The 19,241-nt window shown below is 48.4% G+C and overlaps 3 long non-coding RNA genes across 4 annotated transcripts in view; all 3 read right to left on the bottom strand.

Annotated features, from left to right (window-relative positions):
• Positions 1-3,646: 3,646 nt before the first annotated feature.
• Positions 3,647-6,787, bottom strand: LOC136305187 (uncharacterized). Its single transcript, XR_010725125.1, has 12 exons — positions 6,739-6,787; positions 6,603-6,644; positions 6,378-6,514; positions 6,199-6,278; positions 5,059-6,121; positions 4,939-4,980; positions 4,795-4,840; positions 4,659-4,700; positions 4,517-4,561; positions 4,371-4,414; positions 4,245-4,285; positions 3,647-4,160 (listed from the first exon to the last, which is right to left on the bottom strand). It is a non-coding gene; the product is annotated as an uncharacterized lncRNA (long non-coding RNA).
• A 268-nt stretch (positions 6,788-7,055) lies between these two features.
• Positions 7,056-9,289, bottom strand: LOC136305185 (uncharacterized). Its single transcript, XR_010725122.1, has 9 exons — positions 9,220-9,289; positions 9,100-9,141; positions 8,955-8,999; positions 8,819-8,860; positions 8,675-8,723; positions 8,543-8,584; positions 8,318-8,452; positions 8,131-8,210; positions 7,056-8,053 (listed from the first exon to the last, which is right to left on the bottom strand). It is a non-coding gene; the product is annotated as an uncharacterized lncRNA (long non-coding RNA).
• Positions 9,290-9,508: 219 nt separating this feature from the next.
• The window catches only part of LOC136305186 (uncharacterized), a 54,246-nt gene continuing 44,513 nt past the window's right edge, over positions 9,509-19,241 (bottom strand). Inside the window, exons 1-3 of one of the 2 annotated variants that reach the window (XR_010725123.1) lie at positions 11,125-11,138; positions 10,784-10,912; positions 9,509-10,398 (exon numbers count right to left, since the gene is read on the bottom strand). This is a non-coding gene — a long non-coding RNA (uncharacterized lncRNA). Of the gene's footprint in view, positions 10,399-10,783; positions 10,913-11,124; positions 11,139-19,241 lie in introns of those variants that run through there. The other variant, XR_010725124.1, reaches the window with a different exon arrangement.

Genomic DNA, 19,241 nt, shown 5'->3' with positions numbered 1-19,241 from the left:
GAGACAGAGAGAAATAGAGACAGAGAGAAATAGAGACAGAGAGAAATAGAGACAGAGAGAAATAGACAAAGACAGAGAGAGAAAAAGACAAAGACAGAGAGAAATAGAGACAGAGACAGAGAGAAATAGACAAAGACAGAGAAATAGAGACAGAGACAGAGAGAAATAGACAAAGACAGAGAAATAGAGACAGAGAGAAATAGACAAAGACAGAGAGAAATAGAGACAGAGAGAAAATGACAGAGACAGAGAGAAATAGAGACAGAGAGAAATAGACAAAGACAGAGAAATAGAGACAGAGAAATAGAGACAGAGAAAAATAGACAAAGACAGAGAAATAGAGACAGAGAAAATGACAGAGACAAATAGACAAAGACAGAGAAATAGACAAAGACAGAGAAATAGACAAAGACAGAGAAATAGAGACAGAGAGAAAATGACAGAGACAGAGAGAAATAGAGACAGAGAAAATGACAGAGACAGAGAGAAATAGAGACAGAGAGAAATAGACAAAGACAGAGAAATAGAGACAGAGAGAAAATGACAGAGACAGAGAGAAATAGACAAAGAGAGAAATACAGACAGACAAAAAGACAAAGACAGAGAGAAATAGAGATGGAGAGAAAATGACAAACAGAGAGAAATAGAGAAAGAGAAAAACACAAAGAGAGAAATTGTCTATTTCTCTCTGTCTTTGTCTAAGACAGAAAAAGACAAAGACAGAGAGAAATAGAGAAATAGACAAAGACAGAGAAATAGAAAGAAACAGAGAAAAACACAGAGAAACAGACAAAGAGAGAGAAATAGACAGAGCCAGAGAGAAATAGACAGAGAGAAATAGAAAGGAAGTGAAATAGAGAGTGAAATAGACACAAAGACATACAGAGAAACAGGGTTAGAGAAAAATAGAAATCAAAAGAGAAAAACAGAGAAACAGCATGAGAGAGAAAGAGTGAAACAGTTAGAGTGAAAGCAAAAGACAGACTGAAACAGACTGAAAGCAAAACAGACAGAAAAAGAGAGTTAAAGAGAAAGAGAAACAGAAAAACATCTAGAAATAGAATAACAGAGAAAAATTAAGAGTTAAGAGAGAAAGAAGCAGAATTAGACAGAAAAGGAAATAGCATGAAGGTGTAGAGAGGAAAATAGACTTACCTTGAGGTAGGAAATAGAATAAATGACTCTGACACCAAATAAACACAGGAGCCAAATGGGGGAGAGGGGGGCACGGGGTATCTTTATTGGGGGGGCAGGGGGGCATCTTTATTAGGGTATATTCAGCTTTTATTGCATGAATGGGTTTCTTTACACTTTAGTAAACATACAGAAACAACAGATACAAATGCAAATACAGATACAGTCCATAGGCACACCTATAAAATTACAATTTACATACAGAGCAATACATTGAAATACAGCAGCAAATGCCAATACAGAACAATACAAGGCAATACAAGCCAAATGACTATTAACACAATAGAACCATTTTTCAAAATCTGAAACACTCATTATATCTTGTTTTATTGTTACAGGAAACCCAAAACAAAAGCAGCACACATAAAACATAACAATCGTCCACCGCACACACCTCCTTCAGCATGCGCACCGTGCACCCTCTCTCGCCTCTCAATCCCCTACAGTCAGCACACACTCGCAACGCTCCTCGGGAACGTGGTTCCCGGGAGCCCTGAAAAAATCAGCCTGCCTGACGAAAACCCCGGTCCCTAGGCCGTCGGCACCCAAACTTTGGCGATGAACGTCGCCTCGCAGACCGGCCGGGACCGAGGAAAAAAAAACCCAGCCGGGGGGAAAAAAAAAAAAACCCCCCCGGCTGGGGATTTTTTATTCTAAGTTTAAAATGTGTTGAAAAACCTGGAAGGCAAAAGTCACACACACAAGGTTAGAACCAGTCAACATGCACACAAACCCACCCTCTCTCACCTCTCAATCCCCTACCATCAGCACACACTCGCACCGCTCCTCGGGAACGTGGTTCCCGGGAGCCCTGAAAAAATCAGCCTGCCTGACGAAAACCCCGGTCCCTAGGCCGTCGGCGCCCAAACTTTGGCGATGAACATCGCCTCGCAGACCGGCCGGGACCGAGGAAAAAAAAACCCAGCCGGGGGGAAAAAAAAAAAAACCCCCCCGGCTGGGGATTTTTTATTCTAAGTTTAAAATGTGTTGAAAAACCTGGAAGGCAAAAGTCACACACACAAGGTTAGAACCAGTCAGCACACACACTCGCACAGGCAAACCCAAGCAGACAGACAACTCTCAGACATACACAGTCACTCTTCAGCTTACCCAGTAGATTCCAGGAGACTCCGTAGCATCAGCAACCACAGAGAGACTAATCCTGCCCAGAGACCTGCAAGACAATGACAGGTGGTCAACAAGTGGTTACCTGACAGCTAGGCATCATCCCCCCTCAGGGCCCATACCTTCTCTACCCAAAACTCCACAGAAAAAAGATGAACTGCAAAGCCCTACAACTCTTCTACCTAACTGTGACTGTGCCAGGGCAGGGCAGCTCAAGCATAAGTCATACAGTAGGATACAGCAACATCATGACTTAGAGTGCAATACAAACACAGTCACTTTCAATACAATACAAGCACAGTGACTTTGAGTGCAATACAAGGACAGTGACTTAGAGTGCAATACAAACAGTCACTTGCAACGCAAACAGAGTCACTGGCAGTGCAATGCAAACAGAGTCACTTGCAATACAAACAGAGTCACTGGCAATACAATACAATACAGAGTCACTGGCAATACAATACAATACAGAGTCACTTGCAATACAATACAATACAGAGTCACTTGCAATACAATACAATACAGAGTCACTTGCAATACAATACAATACAGAGTCACTTGCAATACAATACAATACAGAGTCACTTGCAATGCAATACAATACAGAGTCACTTGCAATGCAATACAATACAGAGTCACTTGCAATGCAATACAATACAGAGTCACTTGCAATACAATACAAACACAGTCACTTGCAATACAATACAAACACAGTCACTTGCAATACAATACAAACACAGTCACTTGCAATACAATACAGAGTCACTGGCAATGCAATACAATACAGAGTCACTTGCAATACAATACAAACAGAGTCACTTGCAATACAATACAAACAGAGTCACTTGCAATACAAACAGAGTCACTGGCAGTGCAATACAAACAGAGTCACTTGCAATACAATACAAACAGAGTCACTTGCAATACAATACAAACACAGTCACATGCAAGACAATACAAACACAGTCACATGCAAGACAATACAGAGTCACTGGCAATGCAATACAATACAGAGTCACTGGCAATGCAATACAATACAGAGTCACTTGCAATACAAACAGAGTCACTGGCAGTGCAATACAAACAGAGTCACAGGCAATACAATACAAACAGAGTCACAGGCAATACAATACAAACAGAGTCACAGGCAATACAATACAAACAGAGTCACAGGCAATACAATACAAACAGAGTCACTGGCAATACAATACAGAGTCACTGGCAATGCAATACAATACAGAGTCACTGGCAATGCAATACAATACAGAGTCACTGGCAATGCAATACAATACAGAGTCACTGGCAATGCAATACAAACATAGTCACTTGCAATACAAAACAAACATAGTCACTTCCAAGACAAACATAGTCAGTTCCAAGTCAATACAAACAAAACTGCTCACTAGACTAAGTGCCTAAGCTGTTAAGAGGACGCTCCAGAAGCTCGGGAAGCCGAGTGAAGAAAGCGATGACTGCCGGGTGACCGTGGCGATGCCTCCAGATGAAAGGCAACCTCGTCGGGTGAAAACATCCGCTAGGCCGCCGAGACTCAAAGACTGCTGACGACGCAAAACACACTAGAATGCTGAACTGCCCTGCCCGGCAAATGCTCCGGCGAGACCGAGTGGAAACCCTCTCCCATTACTTCAGAGGGACCCATCCCACTAGGGCCCTCTCTTCTAAGCTAATGTGAAATTGCCTCCCACTTCCAAAGTTTTTTCCCCTGCACCCAAACACAAGCCCCAACACTTATCTTTTGGAAGACGAGCGGACAAAATCCATCCTCCAAGGACTTCGGCGCTGCCGTATCCAAACTTAGGCTCTGCACCTCCTCTCAATACCTAAGACAACAAAGTACAAACTGTGAAAATTGTGTGACAGGAAACTAATCCCCAGGCTTTCCAAGCACCTCTGCCCCAACTCACCTCAGATACTGATTTGGCTCCACAGTCTACCCAGAGGGTACCTGCAAAAGGAAAAGGTACACATTTAGCATGCTGCTACACACCCCATGCCTATGGATCACCCCTAATGCCTAAAAGCCAACTTACCCGCTTGCCCCTAATCCTTGGCATGTGTAGGACAGTAGCAGCACCTGCAAAGACACAAAGAAAACAGCAGGCTGAGTCACTGAGAAAACACAATCACCACAATCTAACAGAACTCAGTAATACATAAAGCTCAAGCTGATACCCACCAAGTCACTGGCATCCAGGACCAGGAAATCTTGCAAGTGGACCACCTAAAATGAAAGTAAATTAAACAGTGAATGTTAGAGTTACACCAGAAATTGAGACCTGAGCAATGACAGCAGCTTCCATCCACCAGTCAATGCTCACCTAGGCAGCTGATCCTGGACTGCCAAGCTCCCGCTTTACCTCCTAAAAATAAAAACAAAAAACAAGGCTGTAGCAGAGTCACAATGTACATCCCCCTGGCAAAACCAAACTGGGACTGACTTAAACTCACACCCACCTGGCCGCTGCCAGCCTGAGCCACGACAACCTCACAAGCAGACCACCTGAAATAAAACAAAAATCAACAGTGGATGGTTAGACTTGAGCCAGAAATGGAGAGCGGAGCAACAACAACAGCTGCTGTCCACCAGTGAATGCTCACCTGGCGCGCTTCTCCTGGACTGCCAATATCCTGCATAAGCTCCTAAAAACAAAAACAAAAGTCAGGGCTGTATCAGAGCCACCATTTACACCTCCCCTGCAAAGACCGACAGGGACTGACCTTCTCGGGGGAACCGATGACACCCACAGGGGCTGCTCTGCCACAGGGTTAATCCATCTGCATCTGAAAGAAAGTTAGGACAAGAGTCAAAGGGCTGCAGGATAACTTGACAGCTCCAGACATCTTGGGTCAATCTACAGATCCCACCTAGAAGCCAATGCACCCTGCATTTCAAATTTGTCCTATTACCCCTACACCCAGCTGTGCTGCAGGGCAGAGCAGCTCCGGGCCAAATACACACCCACACCCGTGACACAAGACGCAACAAACAAAGGGACGCGACAGGGAAAGAAAACTCTCGATGAGAGGAATGACCCTGAGGACCGAGAGAACTCGGGAGCAGATGACCGAGGTAAGCTGAAAGGAGAGCTGACCGGGCTCAGAGAAACCTGCAGGAAAAAAGATGCTAAGGGGATGAATTATCCCAAGAACCGCAAAGATGGACGCTCGAGAATGCTCCGGTCACACTCTGCTACCTAGCTTTGCATTCTTACAAGTCCTAATCCACCGGAATGGATGCTGGTGGTGCTCGGCTGTCAGTACAGCTCAGAACAAGACCTGGAAAGACATTGGACTGGATGCTTCTGAAGAGAGATACGATGCCCATGCCTGCCCGAGCTCCCGAGTCGATGGTCCGAGGGCATCGGCACCTGGCCGAGGAACTGAGAGTCCTAAGAGGCTAAGAGGGATGCCAGGGTTTTTGGTAGGCCCCTTGAAGGGCTAAGGCAAAAGACATGAAACAAAGAGTGCGCAACAAACGAGGGACACGACAAGCACCGGGACTGCTCTGCCCTGCACACCTCAGTGGTGAGATCAAAAGGGAGACTTTCCCTGTAGGAAGCCTAAGGGGCCGCTTCCTGGACAACCCCAGCTCCAAACCCAACTGAAAAACCACTCCCGGTTGAAAGCCGACCCGGCCCCCCACTTTCGTCCCCTCCGTGGCTCGGAGCCCTCCACTTATCTCTCAGACATCTGAAGATGCAGAGTCCAGGCAGGTGAAAAGGAAGGCTGGCTCTCCCTCAGGGAAATTCCTGGTAACACCAGGCTGCTCTCTCTTAGTCAGCTGCAATAAAGAAAAGCAAACATCACTGTGTGATCTTAGCAGCACAGCGCCCAAACCCCAACAATTCTGCTACTCACCATCTCTTGAGAACACCCAGGCCCTCAAGCCCGCTGCCTCAGCCGTGCTTGGAGAGTCATGCCATCGTCCTGGGGTAGGTCTGGATTAAGAACACACAAGGGATTTGACAGTGCTGAAACTTGACAGGACCCTCTCTCCTCCCTGCCTCCCCAACTCCTCAGCTGTTATCAAAGACTACCTGGAAAGCAGCTTCAAACAGAGAAATTGAGGCTTGATCACACAGCCCTGTAATGCTTCTGAACGGCTCACAAAAAAAGGTGCCCAAGTTCATGATCTCATGGCAGAGGGTACTTCAGCAGAAGAAGAGTGGACCACCTAAAACACAATAATAGAAGCTTAGAGATGCACCAGAAATTGAGACCTGAGCGATTACAGCCACTTCCATCCACCAGTCAATGCTCACCTAGGCAGCTGGTCCTGGACTGCCAAGATCCCGCTTTACCTCCTAAAAATAAAAACAAAAAACAAGGCTGTAACATACTCACAATGTACACCCCCCCGGCAAAACCAAACTGGGACTGACTTAAACTCACACCCACCTGGCCGCTGCCAGCCTGAGCCACGACAACCTCACAAGCAGACCACCTGAAATAAAACAAAAATCAACAGTGGATGGTTAGACTTGAGCCAGAAATTCAGACGGGAGCAATAACAACTGCTTCTGTCCGCCGGTCGATGCTCACCTGGCGCGCTTCTCCTGGACTGCCAATATCCTGCATAAGCTCCTAAAAACAAAGACAAAGGTCAGGGCTGTATCAGAGCCACCATTTACACCTCCCCTGCAAAGACCGACAGGGACTGACCTTCTCAGGGGAACCGATGACACCCACAGGGGCTGCTCTGCCACAGGGTTAATCCATCTGCATCTGAAAGAAAGTTAGGACAAGAGTCAAAGGGCTGCAGGATAACTTGACAGCTCCAGACATCTTGGGTCAATCTACAGATCCCACCTAGAAGCCAATGCACCCTGCATTTCAAATTTGTCCTATTACCCCTACACCCAGCTGTGCTGCAGGGCAGAGCAGCTCCGGGCCAAATACACACCCACACCCGTGACACAAGACGCAACAAACAAAGGGACGCGACAGGGAAAGAAAACTCTCGATGAGAGGAATGACCCTGAGGACCGAGAGAACTCGGGAGCAGATGACCGAGGTAAGCTGAAAGGAGAGCTGACCGGGCTCAGAGAAACCTGCAGGAAAAAAGATGCTAAGGGGATGAATTATCCCAAGAACCGCAAAGATTGACGCTCGAGAATGCTCCGGTCACACTCTGCTACCTAGCTTTGCATTCTTACAAGTCCTAATCCACCGGAATGGATGCTGGTGGTGCTCGGCTGTCAGTACAGCTCAGAACAAGACCTAGAAAGACATTAGACTGGATGCTTCTGAAGAGAGATATGATGCCCATGCCTGCCCGAGCTCCCGAGTCAATGGTCCGAGGGCATCGGCACCTGGCCGAGGAACTGAGAGTCCTAAGAGGCTAAGAGGGATGCCAGGGTTTTTGGTAGGCCCCTTGAAGGGCTAAGGCAAAAGACATGAAACAAAGAGTGCGCAACAAACGGGGGACACGACAAGCACCGGGACTGCTCTGCCCTGCACACCTCAGTGGTGAGATCAAAAGGGAGACTTTCCCTGTAGGAAGCCTAAGGGGCCGCTTCTTGGATGGCCCCGTCTCCAAACCCCCGCCCGGTGGAAAGCCAACCCGGCCCCCCGCTTTCATCCCCTCCGTGGCTCGGAGCCCTCCACTTATCTCTCAGACATCTGGAGATGCAGAATCCTGGCAGGTGAAAAGGAAGGCCGCCTCTCCCTCAGGGAAATTCCTGCTAACACCAGGTTGCTCTCTCTTAGTCAGCTGCAATAAAGAAAAGCAAACATCACTGTGTGGTCTTAGCACCGCATCGCCCAAAACCCAACAATTCTGCTACACACCGCCTCTTGAGAACGCCCGGGTGCTCGGGCCCGCTGCCTCGGCCGTGCTTGGAGGGTGATGGCATCGTCAGGGCGTAGGTCTGGATTAAGAGCAGACAAGGGATTTGACATTGCTGATACTTGAGAGGACCCTCGCTCCTCCTCTCCTCCCTGCCTCCCCGACTCCTCAGCCGTTATCAAAGACTACCTGGAAAGCAGCTTCAAACGGAGAAATCGAGGCTTGATCACACAGTCCTGTAATGCTTCTGAAGGGCTCCAAAGAGAGGGACCCGGTCCATCACCACATTGGAGAAGGGACTTCAGCATAATGACAGCAGACTGCCTAAAACAGACAAAAATACAACCTTGGAGTTGCACCAGATATTGAGACCTGAGTGATAACAGCTGCTTCCATCCACCGGACAATGCTCACCTGGGCCGCTTCACCTGGACTGCCAATATCCCTCTTTACCTCCTAAAAAAAAAGACAAAAAACAACGCTGTAACACAGTCATCATTTACACTGCCCCAGCAAAGGCAAACTGGGACTGACTTAAGCACACACCCTCTTGGCTGCTGGTACCCACGACCGGGACATTTCACAAGCGGGCCAGCTAAAAATAAGAAAACAAACAGCAGATATTAGATTTTCACCAGAAACTGAGACCTGAGCAACAGCAACCGGTTCTGTCCGCAGATCAATGCTCACCTTGCACGCTTCACCTTCACCGCCAACATCCTGCTTTACCTCCTAAAAATAGAGACAAAGAAACAGGCAGTAACAAGGGCACCAATTACACTGCCCCTGCAAAGACAAACTGCAACTGACATAAGCTGACACCTACCTGGCCGCTGGAATCCACAAACAGGACATCTCAAAACCAGACCACCTGAAAAAAAAAAAAAAACCCAACAGTGGATGGTGAGAGTTGCACCAGAAATTGACACCGGAGAAATAACAACTGCTTCTGTTCACCGGTCCATGCTCACCTTGCCCGCTTCTTCTGGACTGCCAATATCCTGCATTAGCTCCTAAAAACAAAGACAAAGGTCAGGGCTGTAACAGAGCCACCATTTACCCCTCCCCTGCAAAGACCGACTCGGACTGACCTTCTCGGGAGAACCGACTCCACCGATAGGGGCTGCTCTGCCACAGGTTTAATCAGTCTGCATCTGAAAGAAAGTTAGGACAAAAGTCAAAGGGCTGCAGGATAACTTGACAGCTCCACACATCTTGGTCAGTCTACAGATCACACCTAGAAGCCAATGCACCCTGCACTTCAAATTTGTCCTATTACCCCTACACCCAGCTGTGCTACAGGGCAGGGCAGAGCAGCGCTGGGCCAAATACACACCCACACCCGTGACACAAGACACAACAAACAAAGGGACGCGACAGGGAAAGAAAAAATCTCGAAGAGAGGAATGACCCTGAGGACCGAGAGAACTCGGGAGGAGATGATCGAGGTAAGCTGAAACGAGAGCTGACCGGGCTCAGAGAAACCTGCAGGAAAAAAGATGCTAAGGGGATGACTTATCCCAAGAACCGCAAAGATGGACGCTCGAGAATGCTCCGGTCAGAATCCTCTCCCTAGCTTTGCATCCTTACAAGTCCTAATCCACCGGAATGGATCGTGGTGGTGCTTGGCTGTCAGTACAGCTCAGAACAAGACCTGAAAAGACAGTAAACTGGATGCTTCTGAAAATAAATACGATTCCCATGCTGGCCTGAGCTCCCGAGTCGATGGTTTGATGGTATCGGCGCCTGGCCGAGGAACTGAGGGACCGGAGATGCTAAAAATGATGCCGGGATTTTGATGGCCCCTTGAAAAGCCAGAGAAAATGACATGAAATACAAGACACTCAAAAGACACAGAGTGCACAACAGACAACTGACAGGACATGCACCAGGACTGGACTGCCCTGCACCACAGCATTGGGATCAAAATTAAGGCTTCCCCTTGACAGCTAACGGGATCGCTGAGTGGGGCTGGACGACGCTGCGCGCCGGACCGCACGATGCGGACGGGGACCGTTCTGCCTTGCGTGCCCCGTAGTTGCTATTGAAGTATAGCCGTTCCCTTCGGCTGTCCTAAGTGGCCCCTTAAGGGACACCCCTGCCCCTCTGGTAGCTGTTAAACCGGACCCATAAATTTCTGACACCCCTGTCGTCCTATCTCGAGGCCGTGGCCCCTGACTTATCTTTGAGATGACCGGTAAGGTGAATCCACGTTGGACTGGAAATAAGTCTGTCTCAGAAGGCCCTCCGATCGCCGATTAGCCTCTTAGCTATGAAAAAGAAAAATGAAAATCGATGCACGAATTTAGCGGCGCGTGCGCCGAATCCCGAGGGGGCGGCCGCTCGCCCTCGCCTAAGCGTGCCCGGGACCTCGAGTCTGTGGCTTCGTCCCGCATCTAAGCCTAGGGCTGTTACAATGTCCGGTACCTGAGTTAGCAGGGGGCAAAACTGTAGGGCAGGTCTGTGAGCAAAACTTAGGTGCTCACATTTACGTATCTTAGGTGCTCTTCTGTGCTATAAGACGCATAAATGCAGCTGCTATTACTTGCAAAAAAGCCTTGGGGGAGGCCCTCAAATGCAGGTCGTTCCTCATTTTGCTGCCTTCAAAACCTGCTAACTCTCAACCGGGTACCCTGAACGTAGTCCTCGCCTTACCGATCGGAAGCCTGGATCTCGGTCGTTGCCTCTGACGTGTACAGTGGCCCTTTTGAGGTGACAAATCTTCTGAAAGAATCTGGAAGATCGTGCTGGATGTGACCTATAACTTCAGGAGTACTGCTCCTCCTAAAAGAAAATGAGAACAAACCCAGAAATTACAAAAGCGCCTTTCCTCCCCTGAATGTGCAAACAAAACCCCTGAACTTAAATACTCCCTGTATTTGATAGCATCTTCTTTGTAGTGTCCTCAAAGCTCCTGTTATTTGTAGGTGCCCAAAAACACCTAACAAAAATAAGCTAATAGAGCCTCTTCGCTGAAATGAGAGGAGAGCTCTTACCCTGGCTGATTCCCAGGAGGGAATGAAGCCCCTTGGCAAAAGCTGGGGTTAATATACCCCTGATTGGGCCCGCCCCTCGTTCCCAGAATGCCCGGGAAAAGGGAGGAGGCAACTCCCACGGGGTATAAAAGCTCTCGAAGGAGCTGCAGCTGTTTGGCTCCTCTGACTCAAATGCAAGGTAAGTACAGGGCTCGATAGAGAAAAAAACTCCTTGGGGTAATAATGCTATTTTTCTGTTTTGGCTGTAATGACTTCAGGCTAGAGGGCAAAAATAAAACTTAGCGTTTTAGTAACATAGCAAGATAGTAATTTGGGTAATTTGCTGTTGACGGGGGTAATTATTCCTGGGTGACTGCAATTAGTATTCCACAAGTGACTAAGTAGGATGACAAAGAACAGTAAGATTATGAATGGTGTAAGGCTCATTAGCACCTCTAAGTAAGTATATCAATGTATTAATTACAAAGGAGAAAAAGAATAAACTCCCAGGTGGTGTTAAGCTTATATATACGCCTGGATTGCTCCCGTCTGAGATAGGTGTTACCGGGGTACCCGTTCGAGTGCAACTGAAGTCCAATTTTAAATCCTTAAAATGCTGAAAAAGGCACGGGTTCCTTCAATTTAAAATTAGCATATGGGCAGTTACCTCTGCTTAAACTGTGACGTGGAAAATAAATGGCTTGTGCCCCTTAACTTAATCTCCTAAAATTTTTGGAAAAGAGGAGTTTCCTTCAGTTTAAGTCTCTCCAGGGAGGAGAAAAAAGGGGAGTGTTCCCTAAAATTCAAGCCCTTAAAAAGCAGAGACAGCTAGGCCCCTCTGAACTAGCACCTCCCCACAGGGGTGTGCCCAGGAAACCCTCTGAAGACAGGGGGCATTGTGGGATGAGGTCGAGAAAGGTCCCGCAGATTGTTCGTTCCCCTGCGTGACCCTTCGTCTGCCTGTGAAACGCTGGGGTGCTAGGCTTCCGTTCTGTGGGAGAGAACTGTTCTTCTTGTGGCCGGTGGCCGAGATGGAAGTTCTATCCCCAGAATTCCTTCCCAGAAGTCCTAAGTTTGTAATTATTTAGGAAATTTTTCCCAGACTGTAAGCAATTACCAGAAATATTTACTTAGGAATCCTTACTGAATTGTGTTTCTGTTGAGGTCTTCTACGTGTCCCTTAAGGAGCCAGGGGGGTTGCCAGGTGACTTATGTCTAATCCTGACCGGCCCGGAGCAAACCGGAGTCCTGCTGCCGGTGGCTGGTCCACCCTAAATTACAGTAACATATTAATGTAATTTATAAAAATTCCCTTTGCCTACTAAACAAATTTTCCAGGATGATCCAGGGAAGAGATCTGCTCCATCCTTAGTTTGGGAAATGCCAGTTCTGAGATCCATCTAGGCAGAAAACTACTACAAGTATTTGCTTGTTTTTTACTACATGTAGCTGTATGATGAAAATAGATTAATGGTCATTAGGTAAAACCTTTTCAGAGGGCAAAATATTTCACACAGATCCCATTTTGACAGTATGGCAGTTTTGGGGATTAGGAATCCCATCCATAGAAGACATCAAAGAAATGATACTTTGCAAATTGATATTTAGAAATTGTCTTAGAGATGTTATAACTTAACATTCTAACATTATGAAATAGAATGGTTTTGGCATGTTGAAACTGGGTGATTCTGGTATTCCAGAACCCATCCCGTATTTTGCAATGGAGACTTTGAAACGTACATGTTTAATACTTTGAAACCGGGTGAACACCTATATGAAATCCAGGCAGAGTAATGTTTTGGAATCTAGATGGAGAAAGATGAGGGTTGTAGCAATGTTGCAAGCAGATTGACGGACATCTTATAAAAACGACATGTAACTGCTTTCAAATTAGGGGAGTTACTTTTTTCAATCTAGGGCAGGCAGGATTTTTAGGGTCAGAGGAGAAGTCTCCCTCCAAAAATTAGCAATAGAAGAATATTTCACCCAAACCCAATAAACCGAAACTAGGATGCAGGGAGGGTACATACTACCAACGGACTATAAAAACAGACATCAGGACCCTAAGGGGGTGACTTAACTCTCCCACAAAAGGAACATCCAGTCAAGTCTAAGGCATTCTACATGGAACTAGACTTCTGGAAAATAGAATTCTGAATGCATCAGCATTGTCCCAAGACCCATGCTACTAGAAGCAGAATCCCAGACTGGCCGTGGAGTGCCAATCACCTCCTAAAAACTGAAATCAGGAATGTGATCGGGTGAGTCCAGCTTGCCACAGAAAAGGGCCACCGATCTTGAACAGAGCGCTATGCCCAGGAGTGGACTTATGCCATCTACAATTCTAAACATACCTGCACTTCTCCCAGAGCCAAGCTGCCAGAAGCTGGAACCCTAACTGTCCTTCAAGTGCCAAATGTCTCCTACAACCGAACATTACGAACTTCGAGAAGTGAGTTTATGTTCCATCAGAAGAGAACCACCGTTCCTGCACAGAACTCTCAGCCACGGAGTGGGCTGCTAAATGATAAAATTAAGTTCAGCACAGGACATCTGCCAGATCCAAGCTCCCAGAAGCTGGAACCCTTACTGTCCTTGGAGTGCCAAATCTATCCTATGAACTGACATCAGGAGCCTGATGGGGAGAGTTTAGGTTCCCACGAATGACAGCCACCTTTCCTTCAGAGAGCTCTGTGCCCGGGAGTGGGCTTCTGCCACTTAGAATTCTGAACACCACACTTACTCCCAGATCCACGCTGTCAGTAGATGGAACCGTGGCTCCCATTAGACGATCAAATGCCTCCTTAAAACTGAAAATCTGAACCAGGAGAGTGTGCTTAGTATCCCCAGAAAAGGGGACAACGTTCCTGCACAGAGCTCTGAGCCAAGGAGTGAGCTTCTGCAACTTGAAAGTCGGAACACTGCTGCACTTGTCCCATGGCCAAGCTGCTAGAATTGGGAGCCCCAACTGTCCTTCAAGTGCCAAATGTCTCCTACCACCTGACATGAGGAACCTGGTGCGGGCAGTTTAGCTTCCCACCGAACAGAGCCACCGCTGCTGCACAGAACTCCCTGCCCCGGAGTGGGCTTCTGCCTGCTAAAAATAAGTTCAGCACGAAACTTCTGCCAGATCCAAGCTGCCAGAAACTGGAACCCTTACTGTCCTTGGAGTGCCAAATGTCTCCTACAACCTGACATTAGGAACTTAGGGAGTGAATTCAGCTTCCCCCAAAAGAGATCCACTGTTCCTGCAAATAGCTCTGTTCCCCGGAGTGGGCTTCTGCCACTTGAAAGTCAGAACACTGCTGCACTTCTCCCATGGCCAAGCTGCTAGAATCTGGAGCCCCAACTGTCCTTCGAGTGCGAAATGTCTCCTACCACCTGACATGAGGAACCTGGTGCGGGCAGTTTAGCTTCCCACCGAACAGAGCCACAGCTGCTGAACAGAACTCCTAGCCCCAGAGTGGGCTTCTGCCTACTAAAAATAAGTTCAGCACAGGATATCTGCCAGATCCAAGCTGCCAGATGCTGGAACCCTAACTGTCCTTGGAGGGCCAAATGTCTCCAACAACCTGACATCAGGAACCTGATGAGGTGAGTCCAGATTCCCACACAAAAGGGGTGACACTTCCTGCACAGAACTATCTGCCCCAGAGTGGGCTGCGAACTGATAAAATTAAGTTCAGCACAGGACATCTGCCAGATCCAAGCTCCCAGATGCTGGAACACTTACTGTCCTTGGAGGGCCAAATCTATCCTATAAACTGAAATCAGGAGCCTCATCGGGGGAGTTTAGTTTCTCACAGAAAAGACCCACCGTTGCTGCACAGAACTCTCTGCCCTGGAGTGGGCTTCTGCCTGCTAAAAATAAGTTCAGCATAGGATATCTGCCAGATCCAAGCTGCCAGAAGCTGAAACGCTTACTGTCCTTGGAGTGCAAAATGTCTCCTACAACCTGACATTAGGAACTTCGGGGGGTGAGTTTAGTTTCCCACAGAAGAGAGCCACTGTTCCTGCACAGCGCTCTGTGCCCGGGAGTGGGCTTCTGCCACTTAGAATTCTGAACAGTGTACTTACTCCCACAACCAAGCCGCCATGAAGCTGAAACCCGGGCTGCCCTTAGACTGCCAAACACCTCCTGCAAATTGACATCAGGAACTTGGAGGGGTGAGTTTAGCTTCCCACAGAAGAGATCCACTGTTCCTGCACAGAGCACTGTGCCCGGGAGTGGGCTTCTGCCACTTTCAATTCGGAACACTGCTGCATTTCTCCCACAGCCAATCTCCCAGAAGCTGAAACCCTTACTATCCTGCGAGTGCCAAATGTCTCCTACAACCTGACATCAGGAACCTGATGGGCTCAGTTTAGACTCCCACAGAAAAGGGGCGACAGTTCCTGCACAAAGCCCTCTGCCCCTGGGTGGGCTTCTGCCTCCTAAAAATAAGTTCAGCACGAAACTTCTGCCAGATCCAAGCTGCCAGAAACTGGAACCCTTACTGTCCTTGGACTGCCAAATGTCTCCTACCACCTGACATGAGGAACTTAGGGAGTGAATTCAGCTTCCCCCAAAAGAGATCCACTGTTCCTGCAAATAGCTCTGTTCCCCGGAATAAGCTTCTGCCACTTGAAAGTCAGAACACTGCTGCACTTCTCCCATGGCCAAGCTGCTAGAATCTGGAGCCCCAACTGTCCTTCGAGTGCGAAATGTCTCCTACCACCTGACATGAGGAACCTGGTGCGGGCAGTTTAGCTTCCCACCGAACAGAGCCACAGCTGCTGAACAGAACTCCTAGCCCCAGAGTGGGCTTCTGCCTACTAAAAATAAGTTCAGCACAGGATATCTGCCAGATCCAAGCTGCCAGATGCTGGAACCCTAACTGTCCTTGGAGGGCTAAATGTCTCCTACAACCTGAAATGAAGGACTTGGAGGGGTGAGGTTAGTTTCCCACAGAAGAGAGCCACTGTTTCTGCACAGAACTCTCGGCCCCGAAGTGGGGTTCTGCCTGCTAAATATAAATTCAGCACAGGATATCTGCCAGATCCAAGCTTTCAGAAGTTGGAACTCTAACTGTCCTTGGAGGGCCAAATGTCTCCTACAACCTGACATTAGGAACGTAGAGGGGTGAGTTTAGCTTCCTAAAGAAGAGAGCCACCGTTCCTGCACAGAACTCTCTGCCCTGCAGTGGGCTGCAAACTGATAAAATTAAGTTCAGCACCGGACATCTGCCAGATCCAAGCTGCCAGAAGCTGAAACGCTTACTGCCCATGGAGTGCCAAATCTATCCTATGAACTGAAATCAGGACCCTGATGGGGACAGTTTAGCTTCCCACGAATGACAGCCACCTTTCCTTCAGAGAGCTCTGTGCCCCGGACTAGGCTTCTGCCACTTAGAATTCTGAACACCACACTTACTCCCAGATGCACGCTGTCAGTACCTGGAAGCCTGGCTCCCCTTAGACTGCCAAATGGCTCCTTAAAACAGACAATCTGAACCAGGGGGGTGTGTTTAGTTTCCCCAGAAAAGGGGACACCGTTCCTGCACAGAGCTCTGAGCCCAGCAGTAGGCTTCTGCCACTTAAAATTCTGGACACTGCTGCACTTCTCCCATGGCCAAGCTGCCAGAATCTGGAGCCCTAAGCATCCTTCGAGTGCGAAATGTCTCCTACCACCTGACATGAGGAACCTGGTGCGGGCAGTTTAGCTTCCCACCGAACAGAGCCACCACTGCTGCAAAGAACTCCCTGCCCCGGAGTGGGCTTCTGCCTGCTAAAAGTAAGTTCAGCACGAAACTTCTGCCAGATCCAAGCATCCAGAAGCTGGAACCCTTACTGTCCTTGGAGTGCCAAATGTCTCCTACAGCCTGACATCAGGAACCTGCTGGGGTGAGTTTAGTTTCCCACAGAAAAGACCCACCGTTCCTGCACAGAGCTCTGTGCCCGGGAGTGGGCTTCTGCCACTTAGAATTCTGAACAGTGCACATTACTCCTAGAACCAAGCTGTCAGAAGCTGGAACCCTAACTGTCCTTGGAGTGCCCAATGTCTCCTACAACCTGACATTAGGAACTTCGGGGGGTGAGTATAGCTTCCCACAGAAGAGAGCCACTGTTCCTGCACAGAGCTCTGTGCCCCGGAGTGGGCTTCTGCCACTTAGAATTCTGAACAGTGTACTTACTCCCACAACCAAGCTGCCATGAAGCTGAAACCCTAGCTGCCCTTAGACTGCCAAACACCCCCTGCAAACTGACATCAGGAACTTGGAGGGGTGAGTTTAGCTTTCCACAGAAAAGACGCACAGTTCCTGCACAGAACTCTCGGCCACGGAGTGCGCTGCTAACTGATAAAAATAAGTTCAGCACAGGACTTCTGCCAGATCCAAGCATCCAGAAGCTGGAACCCTTACTGTCCTTGGAGTGCCAAATGTCTCCTACAGCCTGACATCAGGAACCTGCTGGGGTGAGTTTAGTTTCCCACAGAAAAGACCCACAGTTCCTGCACAGAGCTCTGTGCCAGGGAGTGGGCTTCTGCCACTTAGAATTCTGAACAGTGCACATTACTCCCAGAACTAAGCTGTCAGAAGCTGGAACCCTAACTGTCCTTGGAGTGCCCAATGTCTCCTACAACCTGACATTAGGAACTTAGTCGGTGAGTATAGCTTCCCACAGAAGAGAGCCACCATTCCTGCACAGAGCTCTGTGCCCGGGAGTGGGCTTCTGCCACTTAGAATTCTGAACAGTGTACTTACTCCCACAACCAAGCTGCCATGAAGCTGAAACCCTAGCTGCCCTTAGACTGCCAAACATCCCCTGCAAACTGACATCAGGAACTTGGAGGGGTGAGTTTAGCTTTCCACAGAAAAGACCCACCGTTCCTGCACAGAACTCTCTGCCACGGAGTGGGCTGCTAACTGATAAAAATAAGTTCAGCACAGGACTTCGGCCAGATCCAAGCATCCAGAAGCTGGAACCCTTACTGTCCTTGGAGTGCCAAATGTCTCCTACAGCCTGACATCAGGAACCTGCTGGGGTGAGTTTAGTTTCCCACAGAAAAGACCCACCGTTCCTGCACAGAGCTCTGTGCCCCGGAGTGGGCTTCTGCCACTTAGAATTCTGAACACTGCTGCACTTCTCCCATAGCCAAGCTCCAAGAAGCTGGAAACCTAACTGTCCTTGGAGTGCCAAATGTCTCCTACAACCTGACATTAGGAACCTGATGCAGTGAGTCCAGATTCCCACAGAAAAGGAGCAACGCTTCCTGCACAGAGCCCTCTGACCAAGAGAGGGCGACTGCCTGCTAAAAATAAATTCAGCACAGGATATCTGCCAGATCCAAGCTCCCAGAAGCTGGAACCCTAACTGTCCTTGGAGTGCCCAATGTCTCCTACAACCTGACATTAGGAACTTAGTCGGTGAGTATAGCTTTCCACAGAAGAGAGCCACTGTTCCTGCACAGAGCTCTGTGCCCGGAAGTGGGCTTCTGCCACTTAGAATTCTGAACAGTGTACTTAATCCCACAACCAAGCTGCCATGAAACTGAAACCCTAGCTGCCCTTAGACTGCCAAACACCCCCTGCAAACTGACATCAGGAAATTGGAGGGGTGAGTTTAGCTTTCCACAGAAAAGACCCACCGTTCCTGCACAGAATTCTCGGCCACGGAGTGGGCTGCTAACTGATAAAAATAAGTTCAGCACAGGACTTCTGCCAGATCCAAGCATCCAGAAGCTGGAACCCTTACTGTCCTTGGAGTGCCAAATGTCTCCTACAGCCTGACATCAGGAACCTGCTGGGGTGAGTTTAGCTTCCCACAGAAAAGACCCACCGTTCCTGCACAGAGCTCTGTGCCCCAAAGTGGGCTTCTGCCACTTAGAATTCTGAACAGTGCACATTACTCCCAGAACCAAGCTGTCAGAAGCTGGAACCCTAACTGTCCTTGGAGTGCCCAATGTCTCCGACAACCTGACATTAGGAACTTCGGGGGGTGAGTTTAGCTTCCCACAGAAGAGAGCCACTGTTCCTGCACAGAGCTCTGTGCCCCGGAGTGGGCTTCTGCCACTTAGAATTCTGAACAGTGTACTTCCTCCCACAACCAAGCTGCCATGAAGCTGAAACCCTAGCTGCCCTTAGACTGCCAAACACCCC

This window comes from Chamaea fasciata, unplaced genomic scaffold, assembly GCF_029207755.1.
Source record: "Chamaea fasciata isolate MVZ Bird 193981 ecotype frontalis unplaced genomic scaffold, bChaFas1.0.hap1 SCAF_304, whole genome shotgun sequence".
In the NCBI taxonomy this organism is placed as follows: Eukaryota; Metazoa; Chordata; class Aves; order Passeriformes; family Sylviidae; genus Chamaea; species Chamaea fasciata.
The sequence above is the reverse complement of the archived record's forward strand: the minus strand, read 5'-3'. Positions and strand labels throughout refer to the sequence as shown.